This window comes from Eublepharis macularius, chromosome 1 (genome assembly GCF_028583425.1).
Source record: "Eublepharis macularius isolate TG4126 chromosome 1, MPM_Emac_v1.0, whole genome shotgun sequence".
Taxonomy (NCBI): Eukaryota; Metazoa; Chordata; class Lepidosauria; order Squamata; family Eublepharidae; genus Eublepharis; species Eublepharis macularius.
The window spans coordinates 168,690,715-168,705,498 of record NC_072790.1 but is presented as its reverse complement, the minus strand read 5'-3'; the positions used below and the strand labels follow the sequence as shown (position 1 = coordinate 168,705,498).

At 45.6% G+C, this 14,784-nt stretch overlaps 1 protein-coding gene across 1 annotated transcript in view; it reads right to left on the bottom strand.

The window, feature by feature from the left end:
* The window catches only part of CAPN11 (calpain 11), a 51,511-nt gene extending 37,440 nt beyond the window's left edge, over positions 1–14,071 (bottom strand). The window contains exon 1 of the mRNA XM_054977788.1: positions 13,890–14,071. The gene's annotated coding sequence lies outside the window, so the exon portion shown is untranslated. The remainder of the gene's footprint in view (positions 1–13,889) is intronic.
* Positions 14,072–14,784: the final 713 nt, after the last annotated feature.

Below are 14,784 nucleotides of genomic sequence, written 5' to 3'. Positions count from 1 at the left end.
TAGATTTCTCTCAATTCATCAACAAACCCAGACTGGAAATAGTGTTTAGAGCATGGTAAATAGGTTCACAGAATAATGCTGGGAATTTCATTACCAGAAACTAGTCATCCAAGTAGGGGTAAACAAAACACCCCTGCAAACTATACATCCATGTCTAAAATTTTAATGACAGTGGATAAGGTAAGCGTGCAAAACTTTTGAGCCTTATGTTCGGAATTGGACCCACCAGACCTGCCGGCAGCCTGCCCAGGCTGCCTTGCAATGCCCACCATACCCCCAACTTGCTGGGGGAGGGGCACAACAACTGCAGCTCAGAAGCATGATGGTGGAGGCAAATGGGTACCAAGAAGTCAGCCTGCCAAGTAGAGCACTGCAGGACGGAGAGTGACAGAGGAGCAACAGCCCATACACCCTGCAGCCGAGCTGAGCCACACTGACAGAGAAGATGGGAGCCCAGGAGCTGCATGAGCCAGGGCCAGATGGAGGCGAGGCCAGAAGAACGTGACAGAGGCTGCCGAGGAGAGCCCCTATGCCCAAAGAGATCCACTGCCCGCCAGCCAAGGGGCAGGCTCACCTTAGACCTGGCTGGCCTGCCCAAAAGACCAAGAATAGGGCAGGATGGCCATCAGAGGCCAGGTGGGGGTGGGGCAAGGCTCTTTGGCAGCCCATGGTGCAGGTGATGGGTCTCACCTTGAGGGTGGGACCCTGGGGGCAGGGCGGGGTGGAGTATCCTTTAGTAGGAGGGTATCAAAAGGGCTCATAATCCTCTGGCCAGGGAGGAAAGTGGGAGGACTGTTCCTGGCGCAAGAGCAGCTTCCCAGGTGGGGAGAGAGTTTAGAGGCTCATCACCCCACTTTCTCACCTGTTGTATCTGAGGCCAGAAAAGGGGAGATCCCCTGGGAGGAGAGGGACACCAAGGGCTGGCCAGGTGGCCCGGGCAAGGCACCCTCTACTGACAAAGCAGCTTCTCCACACCCCTGGTACAACAGCTGACCTGCGCAGGACCAGCGCGACCAACAGGCAACTGCACACCTTAATGAACTTATTTAAGCCAAGAAAGTCAGGGATGGGTCTAACTCTGTCATCTTTCTTCTCAACCAGAAAATACCTGGAGTAAAAAACCATAAAGGGGAAAATCCGATTGAACTCTTTAAATGGCACCTTTAGCCCTTAAAAGCCACAATGGCCTCCTTGAGCTCAGGAGAACAGGGACCTGAACAAAGGAGGCAGAAACAAAGGTGAGAACTCAGAGAAATACAACTGGTAACCTTGTCTAACTACTGATAGGACCCAAGTGTCATTCGTGATAGAGTCCCATATTGGAGCAAAGGGATACAATCTGCCCAAAAAGAATAGAGGTGACTGACTCAACATTGGTTAGTCAGAACAAAGACTTATGTCGGTTGTTGGGGGTTTTCCGGGCTGTATTGCCGTGGTCTTGGCATTGTAGTTCCTGACGTTTCGCCAGCAGCTGTGGCTGGCATCTTCAGAGGTGTAGCACCAAAAGACAGAGATCTCTCAGTGTCACAGTGTGGAAAAGATGTAGGTCATTTGTATCTACTCAGGAGGGGTGGGGTTGAGCTGAGTCATTCTGTAAGAGTTTCCCAGGGTGTGGAATGCTAATGGCGGGAGGCTTCACTGTAACCTGAGGAGGTTCTTTTGCATATGGATTGGTGCTTGATGTGCTAATCTTCTCTGCAGGGCTATTGTCGGGTGTGGAGTGTTTTGTTGGCCTGGTGTTTTTCAGAACTGGAGCCCATGCTCTGTTCATTCTTAAGGTTTCTTCTTTCCTGTTGAAGTTTTGCTTATGCTTGTGAATTTCAATGGCTTCCCTGTGCAGTCTGACAAAGTAGTTGGAAGTGTTGTCCAGTATTTTGGTGTCCTGGAATAAGATACTGTGCCCTGTTTGAGTTAGGCTATGTTCAGCCACTGCTGATTTTTCAGGCTGTCCAAGTCTGCAGTGTCTTTCATGTTCTTTTATTCTTGTCTGGATGCTACGCTTTGTGGTCCCAATGTAAACTTGTCCACAGCTGCAGGGTATACGGTATACTCCTGCAGAGGTGAGGGGGTCTCTGCTGTCTTTTGCTGATCGTAGCATCTGTTGTATTTTTCGGGTGGGTCTGAATACTGCTTGAAGGTTATGCTTTTCCATAAGCTTTCCCATCTGATCAGTAATTCCTTTGATATATGGCAAAAACACTTTTCCTGTAGGTGACTGTTTTTCCTTGGTTGTTTGATTCATCCTGGGTTTGATTGCTCTTCGGATTTCATTTCTGGAGTAGCCATTTGCCTGAAGTGCGTGGTTTAGATGATTAATTTCCTCATTGAGAAAGCGCGGCTCACATATCCGTCTTGCACGATCCACTAATGTTTTCATTATGCCTCTTTTCTGTCGGGGGTGGTGATTGGAGTTTTTGTGTAAGTACCGATCAGTGTGAGTTGGTTTCCTGTAGACCTTGTGACCTAACTGAAAGTTTGCTTTGCGGATGACCAAGGTATCCAGGAATGAGAGTTTTCCCTCACTTTCTTTCTCCATTGTGAATTGTATGTTCAGGTGGATGTTGTTGAGATGATTCAAAAACTCCCTCAATTCTTCCTCCCCATGGCTCCAAATGATGAATGAAATCCGAAGAGCAATCAAACCCAGGATGAATCAAACAACCAAGGAAAAACAGTCACCTACAGGAAAAGTGTTTTTGCCATATATCAAAGGAATTACTGATCAGATGGGAAAGCTTATGGAAAAGCATAACCTTCAAGCAGTATTCAGACCCACCCGAAAAATACAACAGATGCTACGATCAGCAAAAGACAGCAGAGACCCCCTCACCTCTGCAGGAGTATACCGTATACCCTGCAGCTGTGGACAAGTTTACATCGGGACCACAAAGCGTAGCATCCAGACAAGAATAAAAGAACATGAAAGACACTGCAGACTTGGACAGCCTGAAAAATCAGCAGTGGCTGAACATAGCCTAACTCAAACAGGGCACAGTATCTTATTCCAGGACACCAAAATACTGGACAACACTTCCAACTACTTTGTCAGACTGCACAGGGAAGCCATTGAAATTCACAAGCATAAGCAAAACTTCAACAGGAAAGAAGAAACCTTAAGAATGAACAGAGCATGGGCTCCAGTTCTGAAAAACACCAGGCCAACAAAACACTCCACACCCGACAATAGCCCTGCAGAGAAGATTAGCACATCAAGCACCAATCCATATGCAAAAGAACCTCCTCAGGTTACAGTGAAGCCTCCCGCCATTAGCATTCCACACCCTGGGAAACTCTTACAGAATGACTCAGCTCAACCCCACCCCTCCTGAGTAGATACAAATGACCTACATCTTTTCCACACTGTGACACTGAGAGATCTCTGTCTTTTGGTGCTACACCTCTGAAGATGCCAGCCACAGCTGCTGGCGAAACGTCAGGAACTACAATGCCAAGACCACGGCAATACAGCCCGGAAAACCCCCAACAACCATCGTTCTCCGGCCGTGAAAGCCTTCGACAATACAAAGACTTATGTCCTTGAGGAACAGGCTTAGGAGAATATGGTCTGTCAGCTTTACCCTTGACCCTCTTTCAGTGATGTGGCGTTGAGCTGATGAGTAAGACTTCTGGATATAAGGCTGATGGTAGGGATACCTTCCTGGGTGGTGCTGATAAGCTTGAGGCCCTTGGTTTTTAGGTCTGGTCGGTTGCAGTTGGGAGGGAGCAATAACTCCCAAGGACTTTGACGTCTGGTGGTTCTTTTTCATTGGGGTCAATGACTCATCTGTTTTTTTCGGAGAACAGTAGTGTGCTCTTGAAAGGAAAGTCTTCAATTTTATTCTTTTTATCTTGAAGGAATGCAGTGAAATGTAACCAGGCATGACGTCTCATGACAGTGGCAGACGTCACTGATATGGCAGAGCAATCAGCAATGTGCTTCCCTGCTGTCATCTGCTGTTTAGCCAATTTAGTGGCCTCCCCTTGGAGGATCTTCACAAGGGCAGGCCAGTTGTTAGGGAGATACGGAGTGTAATTGGATAGTCTTTCCAACAAAAAAACTGTAGGACCCCATGATGGCTTGGTAGTTCGCGATCCTAAAATTGAAGGCCACAGAGGGATACATTTCCTACCCTCTCTATCTGCCAGGGCAGATAAGCAACTGAGGCAGTACCAGTCCTGCACCTCTTCCACCACCAGAGATGATGGGCAGGGGTAAGTAAGCAGAAAGAGGCAATCCTGCTGTTTTAATTCTCAGTCTTCTCAATCTTCTGAGAAGTTGCAGGGATGGATGCCAGGTCTTCCCATATGCTGCGTGCAATGTCCAAAAGATCCTCCACTGGTGGAAAGGCTATCAAGGCAGGGGAATCAGAGTATAAAGTTTGCAACACCTTACTCTTTGGCTTAGGGGTGGATGCCAGTTCAAGTGCCCTGGCCATGCATACCATTTGCTCTGAAAAGAGGTGATAGTCCTTGTCCTTGTTCAGGGAAGACAATGCAGTATCACTCACCATTTCCTCCGGAGGTGGATCTAATGCCAGTTCAGAAGCGATATCAGAACATGAGGCAATGTCTTCCTCCTCTCCTGAATCCAAAAAGGCCAGTGAAAGTGATCGGAACTGATGGTGCAAGGCTGGTGGAACTTCAGGAAAAGTATCTGCTGGAACCATCACGGTCGGAACCGGTGGCAGGGCTGGTGCCATCAAAATGGGAACTGATTAAGAGCCTGGAACCAATGGCATAGGAATGGAAAATGGAGATCCTGGAACTGAGGAAACACAGAAGCAGATTGCAACCATTTCAAAAAATCCTGCCAATTATTAGCAGGTGGTGGTATCGGAATTGTAGGCCAAGATGCACACCACTGAGTAGTTGGGGGTGTGGATATGGTCTGTGGAAATCATGAGGCAGAAGCCAGATGTTGTATATTCAAGAACCGAGAAGGGCCCTGCAAGGTCATCGGAACTGATGTTGGTTCCGTAGGTAAGTTTGGGGGTGGCAATTCTTCAAGGGGCATATATTCCTCTTCCTCCTCATTCAAGAATGGTATCTGAGGCAGTGAAGGAGTCTGAGGTGGGTCCATGATTTCCTCCTCTATGATAATGGAAGAAGTCAATGTTGGAGAACGACTGTGCCTGCTGTGTGTGGCAGATGCTGACCTCTTCTAATGCTTAGTCTTACTTTTCACCTTCTTCACAGGTGGTTTAGAAGTGGCATGCTCCAGATGGGTTGGATCTGGGGAGTGGTGTTTCCTGCACCTGGATGTACAACCAGATAGAGGGGTCACGCGCAGTGCAGCAGGAATCCGAGAGGAGAGTTGTTGGAACTGATGCACAGTGATTGGTCAGATCAGAAGACCTGGTGCTCGGAACAGTAGCAGATGGTTCATTGTGGGACTGGGGCAAATAACTTTCGTGGCAGATAACTTCACTGCCAGTTTGTCTGAGCCAAAGAGTACTTTCTCTCATAGTGCTGCCTTAAGCTGAGAAGTTCTGTCACACCTGGCTTTTGGTGTGAATCTTTGGCAGTGTTTGAAACCTAACACACTGTGAACCTCACCAAGATAAAGGAAGCAAAGATTGTATTCACCGGTACGGCACTTTCATTTTGCATTGCAAACATTCTTGAAAAGTGATTTTTGAGACGTAGTGAAAAACTGATGAATGAAGGAGCTAGGAAGAACCTCTCTTTCATCAGTGGCAGAAGAAGAATTGAGGGAAATAGGGGTGCTTTGCTTACCTAACCACTTCTTGGTGGGAAAGGGACTTGCACATGTGCGATCAGGGCAAAGCACCCCTTTCAGGTTTTCAGAGGTAGAAATCTCTTTCCAAGGCCAGCCTGCACCTGCGCAGTCCCAATGTGGGACTGTACAGAAGAACAACGATGAATGGCTAATTGCACAAGCACATATTTCACAGCATGCACACATGCTGGGAAGGCACTATGAAGCAGTAGGAATTGTTAGGGAGACTTCAGGGTTACTATCGTGCTTATTCACTAAAGTGCAAGCCAATTTGTGTCCAAGGACTCCTTTTCAGCCTTTTCTATACTCTTCCAGAGAGGCCTCATCCCTGTTTTGACACTGCTTCACTATTTTCTCAGGAACCCTGCAAAGTTCAAGCCACTCTGCTACTGAAGTTTCCAAACTTAGAAGTTGTCCAAATGTGAATTTTCTAGCAGCTTCAAATGTGTACTGCACTTGAAAGACTTTGTCCAGCTCCGGCTGCAAGCAACATAAGCCAACAATACGACAAAGGGGAAAAAATGGTCATGCTGCACAGACTTGTGCTAAGTCTGTTCTTTCCTGACTGGCAGGAAAGTTGTTGGGTCATCATAATATCATCACCAACAAGACAATGCAAGTCTGTAAAAATACAACAACAAAAAATTGCTGGCAGAGAGGCACAGGCACTGCAGATCAAGGTCAAACATCAAATCCCAACTTATTTCAAAAATAAATATATGAAATAATTTTAGTAACAGTTTAGCAAAATTAGTAAGGTGTCAAGTGCTGGTGCTTTTACAAGTCTCCTTTCACTGACCAAGTCACTACAAGTGGGCAACAGGATTGTTTCCTACAAAACAGTTGGGGACAGGATACTGCCTATATATTTTTCTTTATATTTCTGCAGGTCAAAAAGAGGAGGCTTACGTTGTCTTTGAAGTAAAAGACAGAAATAAAGAGAAAGGGACTGCAACATCTCTGAAAAGGCCAGTCGCCCTCACTGCAATGCAAGTCTGCCATTCTGCTGTAATGGGCCCATGGCCAGTCCTACAATAATAAGGAAGAATGAAGCTATGTGAAAGAGCTGGGACTGCCAGTACATGAAAGCGTTTTAAAACAGTGTGTGCTGGTGGTGGTAGTGGAGGCAGAACGCAGTTAAATTTTCTAACGAAAGTAGCAGAAGGAAGGAAGAATTAACCAGCAGTGGGCAACGTGATTCTAAAGAGAGAGCTGCAGCCTTATTTATTAATGATATTGCTGACATTATTATAAACACTGACAATGTAGCAACAGCATTATTGTCTTTTGGATCACACTGCTAGGGCACTATAGTATTTATTACTGGTGTGGTGCGTGAGTGATCTGATGATACTAGGTGTGTCTGCGATTTCACTGGAAAGTATTGCATATGTGAGTAATTACTTCTGGTATTACACCTCTTTGGATATTAACTCCTTTAGAAGAGAATGTAACTGTTTTGACCAGTCTCTCACATGCTTCAGCCTTCCTACCCCATGCCCAGTAGAGTTTACTCTCCCCAACCAATCATCCCTCTATTCTCTTACTTCCAGCAGCATCTGGTACTGTTCATACAGTTGTCATGGGAATCTTCCCAGTAGCCCTGCAGGTTATATACTTAGCCCCTGTGTCATAAAGATGTTGCTGGGTACAGCAAGAAATTTCAGGCAGCTCAAGGTGAAAATAGCCCAGAATTCTCCTGATCCAGGAAATGTGCAGGATGCTCCTAGAGAGGCAATCCTATGACCCTGTCTAGATCAGCTGCATTACCTCAGTCTAGGCAACATTTCTGAGAGGGGACACTAAGCTCTCTCACTGTGCCTACCCCAGGTACTGACCTGTGCCCCTGGCACACATACAGCTTAGCAGAAAAGTGAGAACTACCTCAGCAATGCAATATTGTAAAGGAATCTGGTCCTATAAGTATCAGAGCAAGTCCACACAAACAGTTAAAGCAGAATTCTGCTAGTCTGGTTTTCCAAAGCACTATGCAATGTTGGGAGGGGAGGGGAACTGTATGTCCATATTGAGGAGCAGTGGGGAGCAGTGAAGATTGGCAGACCCTCCTGCCTCTCTTCCTTTTGTGAGTCATGGCCAACAGCTGGTCATTTCTGCTATGTCTGAAGCCCAGAACTAGAGTCAGCTGTGAAGCTGTTGGCCCCAAGAGGTGCTCAGAAAGGAATATTAAATTCAAAGCTAATATTAGATTCTGGAGCATCTCACAATGGCTATCTTTGCATCACTGGAAGGCAGAGTTTGTTATGAATCCCGAAGTCCAAGTGTTAGTTGCACACATTTCTTCTCAGGTACAGTATCCAGTTCTACAATTATTGGGAAGCAAATCCAAAAACTGCCAAAGAGAACAGACATGTGGATGGAATGTCACATCCAGAGATCCTTCTCTTCTCCAGAAATCAGGTATTCCCAGTGTCTGTAGGTCACATCTAGAGAGCCACATGGCTTCCAAAATTCAAAACTGCAGTTACACTGCCCGGCCCATTCATCATGATCTCCTTCCTGGTGGCTCTTCCTTTTAGTTCTCCTCAGCACATCCTTCAAACCTGGCACTCTGCCAATCAGAGCAGCCAGTGATTAGTCAGCTTTTAAACATTTGTTAGCAGAAGAGAATTCTCCCTGCCACCCCCTTGAAACTGGTAAGCTCACCCATTCCAGCACACTTGAGCAAGCCCATGCAACTTTGAGAAGAGTGGAGCACAGCTGGCATAATCATTTGATTTTACAGAAGCACTTCCTGCTACTTCCATTTCCTGTCAGTGTGAACTAAAAATGGCACTTCCAAATTCCCAATGGGGCAGCTTTCTATTTGAACAGTGTATTGAGATCCTATGCAATGCAGTGTTTTAACCTTTCAAAGTCCATTTAAGTACATTGCCTTAGAAGAGTAACTGAGTTTAGGACTGCACGAAGCACTTTTCCTCTACAACATGAGCACTAAAGCTGCACCCTGCATTGATTTACTTCCCTTTTCCTCTTCCACCAGACCAAAAGAAGCAGCTACTAGACAGAACTTTGGCCTTATGAGAACACTTGCACTAGACTGAAAATTCTAGGAATTCTAAGTTGCAGCATGAAGACAAACAGTCCAGATGGATTTTTTGACAACTCGAATCTGCTGATTTTATCAACTGATTATTACAAGTACAAAACTTATGCAAAAGGTGGTACTCACTCCAAGCATTGAGTTAAAGAATATGACTTCTACTGTACACACCCTGGAAAGTCACAGATGAAGGAAGAAGCAGGAACTTCAAGCACCATAACAGTGGTGTGGCCCAAGCACATTACCATTCAGCATCCCAGCCGACTACAGAAACTCCTATCAGTGCCCAGCCACCCCAAGAGCTCAGTCTCCTTTCATGTAACTTTAGGTAGAAACAAACATAGCTTTACACTGTACCCACTGATCTGCAAATATTTCAAATCCCAGAATACCCTGGATTAATGCTTTAGGGTACACTGAATAAACTGGGACTGCCTGCTAAAAAGGGTGTTCTGCAAGGCGGCCAGGTATTCCTCCTATTCCTTCTCTTTTAGATACACAATGCTGTACTTTGGCAAGTTCTAGCTCCCTGCCCCTGCTTTAGCATTGGTATCAGGCTCCTGCTGTAATGTAATAAGCTTTCTGCTTGTGATTTCCACAAGTCCTTTGCAGCAAGCACACCCTGACCAAGGTCTGCACGAAACTGCTCAAAGAAAAAAGTGATTAAAGTGCATATCATCCTATAGACTAGAAAGGGTAAGGAAGCTAAGCAGATAGACCAAAGTAGCTGAATCCTAGTTTCTTATATTCCATATGACTGGGGGCATGATGGACCATACAGATTAGCTCAAATGTGGGCAGTGACTCGATCATATACAGCATTATTGGAACAGAAGCGACTCAGCATGCCCGTATACTAGGGGTGTTATTTTCCCCCTTGGATGTGGACAGTGATGCTTCTCTATCTGATCTGGAAGCTTCATCTGACTCCTCTTCCTCCCGTGCCCTTTTGTACTGTCTTTCCTGCTGGTTTTACCAGAAGCCAGATGCTTTCCGCATAGTACTCCTGTGCAAGTGTGCCACTCATGTGCAGTAGGATTCGCTGGAGATTTGCAATAGGGAGCAGGGTTATTTGGATTAGGTTTCTAATTTTTATTCTGCTACTGCAAAAGTGCAAAGGAACATGAATCAGCTCCAATCAAAATCAAGTTTTATCTGTTGCAGTATGCTGGCATGGAGAGTGTTACACCACACGATTCTACACTGTCCTGACTCTGCAACTTTGGTGCAACTAGCAAATATTCCCAATATAAACAAGTATGTGCTTCTTGGCCCGTATCACTGCAAAGGAAAATATTAATTTGTCAGCAATACCCAGTATATTCGGACAGAGTTTCCAGAAATCAAGATACAAAGCTACATTTTCCTGCTCCTGAAATCTCCTACTGCCCACTTTCATTTCCTTTCTGCACACTTATCTCCATACCTTTTGTTAATCCAACCTTTATCTCCTTCCCCTCAAAAATACTGGAAACCCAAAAAGTAGATGCAGAATAAACTCAGCAAAATATTCAGAAAACCTTAAAGAGTCCAGTAGCACCTTTAAGACTAACCAATTTTATTGTAGCATAAGCTTTCGAGAATCAAGTTCTCTTCATCAGATGCCTGATCAAAACTGGGCAGATACAGAAGAAGAGGGGAGAAGAGAGAGAGAGAGAGAGGAAAGAACATATATCACAAAGAGACAGAATGCAATTAGCGTGGAGGCAATCAAAACATTCCTTTGCTTGGAAATGTAAACATCTCCTTTTGGTGTGCAGTCAGTTTGCCGTATTAGTTTGTAGCAGTGAAGGTATCCAATTCCTATGTAGTATAAGCCTTCGATAACCACAGCTCTCCCTGCCAGCTGCATCTGACAAAGAGAACTGTGGTCCCCGAAAGCCCACACCAGGCATCACTGGGCTCCCCCAGATCACGTGAGTGATCTGTTTTGATCAGGCACCTGATGAAGAGAACTTGATTCTCGAAAGCTTATGCTACAATAAAATTGGTTAGTCTTAAAGGTGCTACTGGACTCTTTTTGATTTTGCTACTACAGACTAACACGGCTAACTCCTCTGGATCTATGACCACAGAAAACCTTAGTTTGCATAATTTGGTCTGAACTCTGAGTTTGGTTTTCCATTTGGATGGGTGGGGGAGAGAATACAAAACTTTCCTTCCATGAATAAGTAATCAATCTGGAACATTTAATGCTATTTGTAGTATATTACTTTAGGAACCCTGATTCCAAAATGGCAGACAGATCAAATCCAAGATTCATACTTGATCCATGTTTCAAAGTGAGCAGCAGTCCTATAACTGAATAGTTTATGGTTACAAACAGGGCTTAACAAATCCTAGGCATTAAGGTGCATAGAAATTTAATGCAGCACCTAGTATTTTCAGCAGTCATTTATTGTAAGTGTTTCTTGGTGATTCTCAGTAGATGTACAAAGTTTATACAGGTTAAGGATAGAGATTAGCTTTTTGTTGTGATGACAACCAGTGTTAACATATATTTATTTATACACTACAACACTTGCTATAGCTTTTAAAAATGGTGAGAAACTGAAAAAATTAGAGCTAGGTTTTGGGGCAGCAATAATTTGAAAACATAGGCATTAAAATATAAAACCCTGAAGGGTCCTAAATTTTGTGGCTCCTGAAGGCTCCTCTAAATTTTGTGTTGGGGGTGACTCCAAGAGCCGAAGAACATTTGCCAAGGCTTGGTTACAAATACACATCATTTGAACAGTGGGGCCACTCTGAAAGTTCGTTTATTGAATTTTTTTTCAAACTATTGTTTCTAAAATCCAGTTCCACAAGTTTGCAGCACATCAGCAAAGATTGTGTGGTGTCTGTGACATCATAATCTATTTTTGCATCCCAAGTTTCTCCAGTTGTTTAAAAAAATGACATGAATGTTTAAATATATAACAACACATGTATAACTGTACAATGTTCCAAGGCACAATGGGAAGGGTACGATGAATATTTGAACTAGCTGCTACATATATCGGTCATTTCCATTGAAAAAGTAGGAGAAAGCTGGGCTCACCCACGAGAGAAAAATATCTATTGTAATTCCTGTTTTAATGTTATAGCTGTATGTACACACACTATATGCATTGTTTTCCTAGATTTGTAAAAGGCTATGAATTGCCACACCCAGCAAAGCTTAAAGAATATTCATGCCTTGTGCTGAGCCATCCCAGGGTAGCTCACACGAGAGGGAAAAAATATAGAAGCTCCAACACAGGAATGTATGGGGCAAGAAGAACACAGCAGCTAGGTTACAGGGAACTGCAACAAGGAAAATCTGACAAAAATGGTAGGGAGACACCAGTTTAAGCTGGCCGGGCTTGCAGTAACACAAGTCCATGGAAACTGGATACCTGTAATGATTAAAAGGAAATCGGGATCACAATTTAATATGGTCATATTGTGTGCACAACAATTTTCAGCCTACATCTCATGGTCTACCAACTACAGAGAAGTTATTAGTCATTCATCAAGCATCATAAACTCCATAGCACACAGGCAGTTTGGATGCACAGTTAAACCAAGTGACAGAGAATGCGATTTTTCCACTGACATTCAAAATGTATTTGGTTGTTTAAGCAGGGTAACAGATACTGTGCCATAAGTAGATAGCTGCTACTTGTGCATCTCAGATTGTCACAGAGCAGCCTTCTTAGACCAAACATTGGCCTGTAATGTGGCCAAGGTGTGTGTGTTATGTGCCGTCAAGTTGTTTCCAAACTATGGCCACCCTATGAATGGAAGACCTCAAAAACGTTCTCTCTTTAACAGACTTGCTCAGATCCTGCAAACTGGAGGATGTGGCTTCTTTCGTTGAGTCCAGTCATCTTGTTTTGGGTCTTCCTCTTTTCCTGCTGCCTTCCACTTTTCCTAGCATTATTGACTTTTCTCATGATGTGACCAAAGTACGATAGCTTTAGTCTTGTAATTTTAGCTTCTAAGGAGAATTCAGGCTTGATTTGGAAACACTGTCAGTTCAAGAACTGTAACATGTGAACCCACTTACACAGAAGGGAAACATGGATGCCTACATGTACAGCTCAGATGGGCATTTCCAAAGGTTGGCCTCCCTCCTGGTCCTTGGGATCATGAGCAGGAGCACCTGTAACCACCCCAAAAAACAGCAGCATCTCAACCCCTAAGCCCAACATAACCTGAACTGTTCTGTGTGATTTCTACTTTGCTGCTAGCTGTTGCTGAGATTCTCCCAACCGCTTTAGTAATGTTTCCTTTCCCCTTCCTACAACCTGTAGTTTGACCTCATTCCCAGAAGAACGGCATTAGAAAGACAAGAATAAACGGGATAACAGCTCTGGATTTCCAAACTGCCTGTTCCCCTAGTCTGGCATTTCACTGCCACATATCAGTGCAGGGGCGTGGTGGGAGGAAGAAGGGCATCCCCAGACATTTTATCAGGGTTGGCTTTGAAACAGTGGCAAGGAATCCCCCCCCCCCCTTTTACAAGCCTAAGAACAGCCGCTTCCTCTTCTAGAGCCCAAGGCGACGCAAGATTTTGGCCTGCCCAGGGCCTTCCCGAGAGTTACGCATCAGCTGGCGTCCATCCAGACTTACTTGCAGCCACCAAGCCTAGGGGTGTCTGAAACCCAGTAAAGTGCCCTAGCGGAAATGGAAGGAGAAATGTTTCCCGACCCCGATTCTCCTGAGTCCCCACCCCACTGCTTGCATATACAGCATTCTGAGAAAAGTTGCCCTGGGGCTGCTCTGCTCCTCGTCGTCCAGACTCGAGCCACAAGCCTCGCCCAACTGCGAGGGAAACCCTCAACTCTGCAGTTTGCAGCAGGCCCCCAACCTCTCTGGCCGTCCAGTGGAGACCGGGGCCACTCTTTACGAGGAGCACCTCGGGACACCTTGGCTCCTCTAGATCGACGCTGGCACCGAGAGAAGCCGCTACCTCAGCCCCAGAGGAGCAGGGCGCGTGTGCGCAGCCGGCTTCCGAGGCCCTGCGGTAGGAGCAGGGAAGGGTCATTAGAATTAGCAATACCTCGCGAGGAGCTCTTAATCGGATCTGAGGGCGGCTGCTGAGCAATGCCCGGACAGACTTACTTGCTTGCCTTGCGAGGCCAGAGCTCCGTTTCCTTGTTGGCTGAAGAGCAGCAGCGGTGATGAGGCTCCTACACCCTGCCGCCGCTCATCACCGCAGAGTTCGAGCTGAGCAGCTACCCTCCCCGGCTCCGCGCAGGGAAGGTGGGGTTTGGCCCGGCAGGATGTGCATGCGGCTCAGATTGAGCCCTGGCGAGGGGGATGGGCGCAGGAGTTAAAGGAGCCGAAGCGCCTCCGCCCGGCCTAGACGCCGCCGAAGACCGCTGCGCGCGAGCCCTCCGCTGTACGCCGCGCGCAAACACTCGGGGGCCGAAAAAAAGTGAGGGCCTCACTTTTTACACCTCATACTCATGCCTGACTCTTTCTCTGCCAACTAACGCTGCACCTTCCCCATCAATGACGAGGACACTAATTTATACTACAATAAATTTGGTGACAGCAACCTAACGTGACTACCTTTCTCCGAATGATTTCCAGTCTAACTATGGTCCCCTCACACAAGGTCAGGTAGAAATCCCCATTCAGGCAATGAACCTACACAGGAGCGTAAACATATATCCTTTAACCTTTCTTGTATTCTTTATGGCAAGTTGTGGAATAGTCTCTTTTTGGCACATTGAGACTCAAGCTCTTCCATTTCATGCAACTCAATATTTTTAAACAACCGGTTATGACTCCCTCAGGACTGGGAGGTGAGACCAGCGGGATAAGGATGAGCTGGAAAAGGAGCTCCATGGCAAATTTGTATGTTGCTCATTAATGTTAACACAGATGTGAGACTCCAGCAGTGTGTGCTGAGAAGGGGGAAAGTAGCAAGGAGTTATTTTGCAACTGGGTCCCAAAAAGTACAATAAGGGTAGAAGTGGATCCCACTCCCAAAAAGTTGGGAGTACTGGTT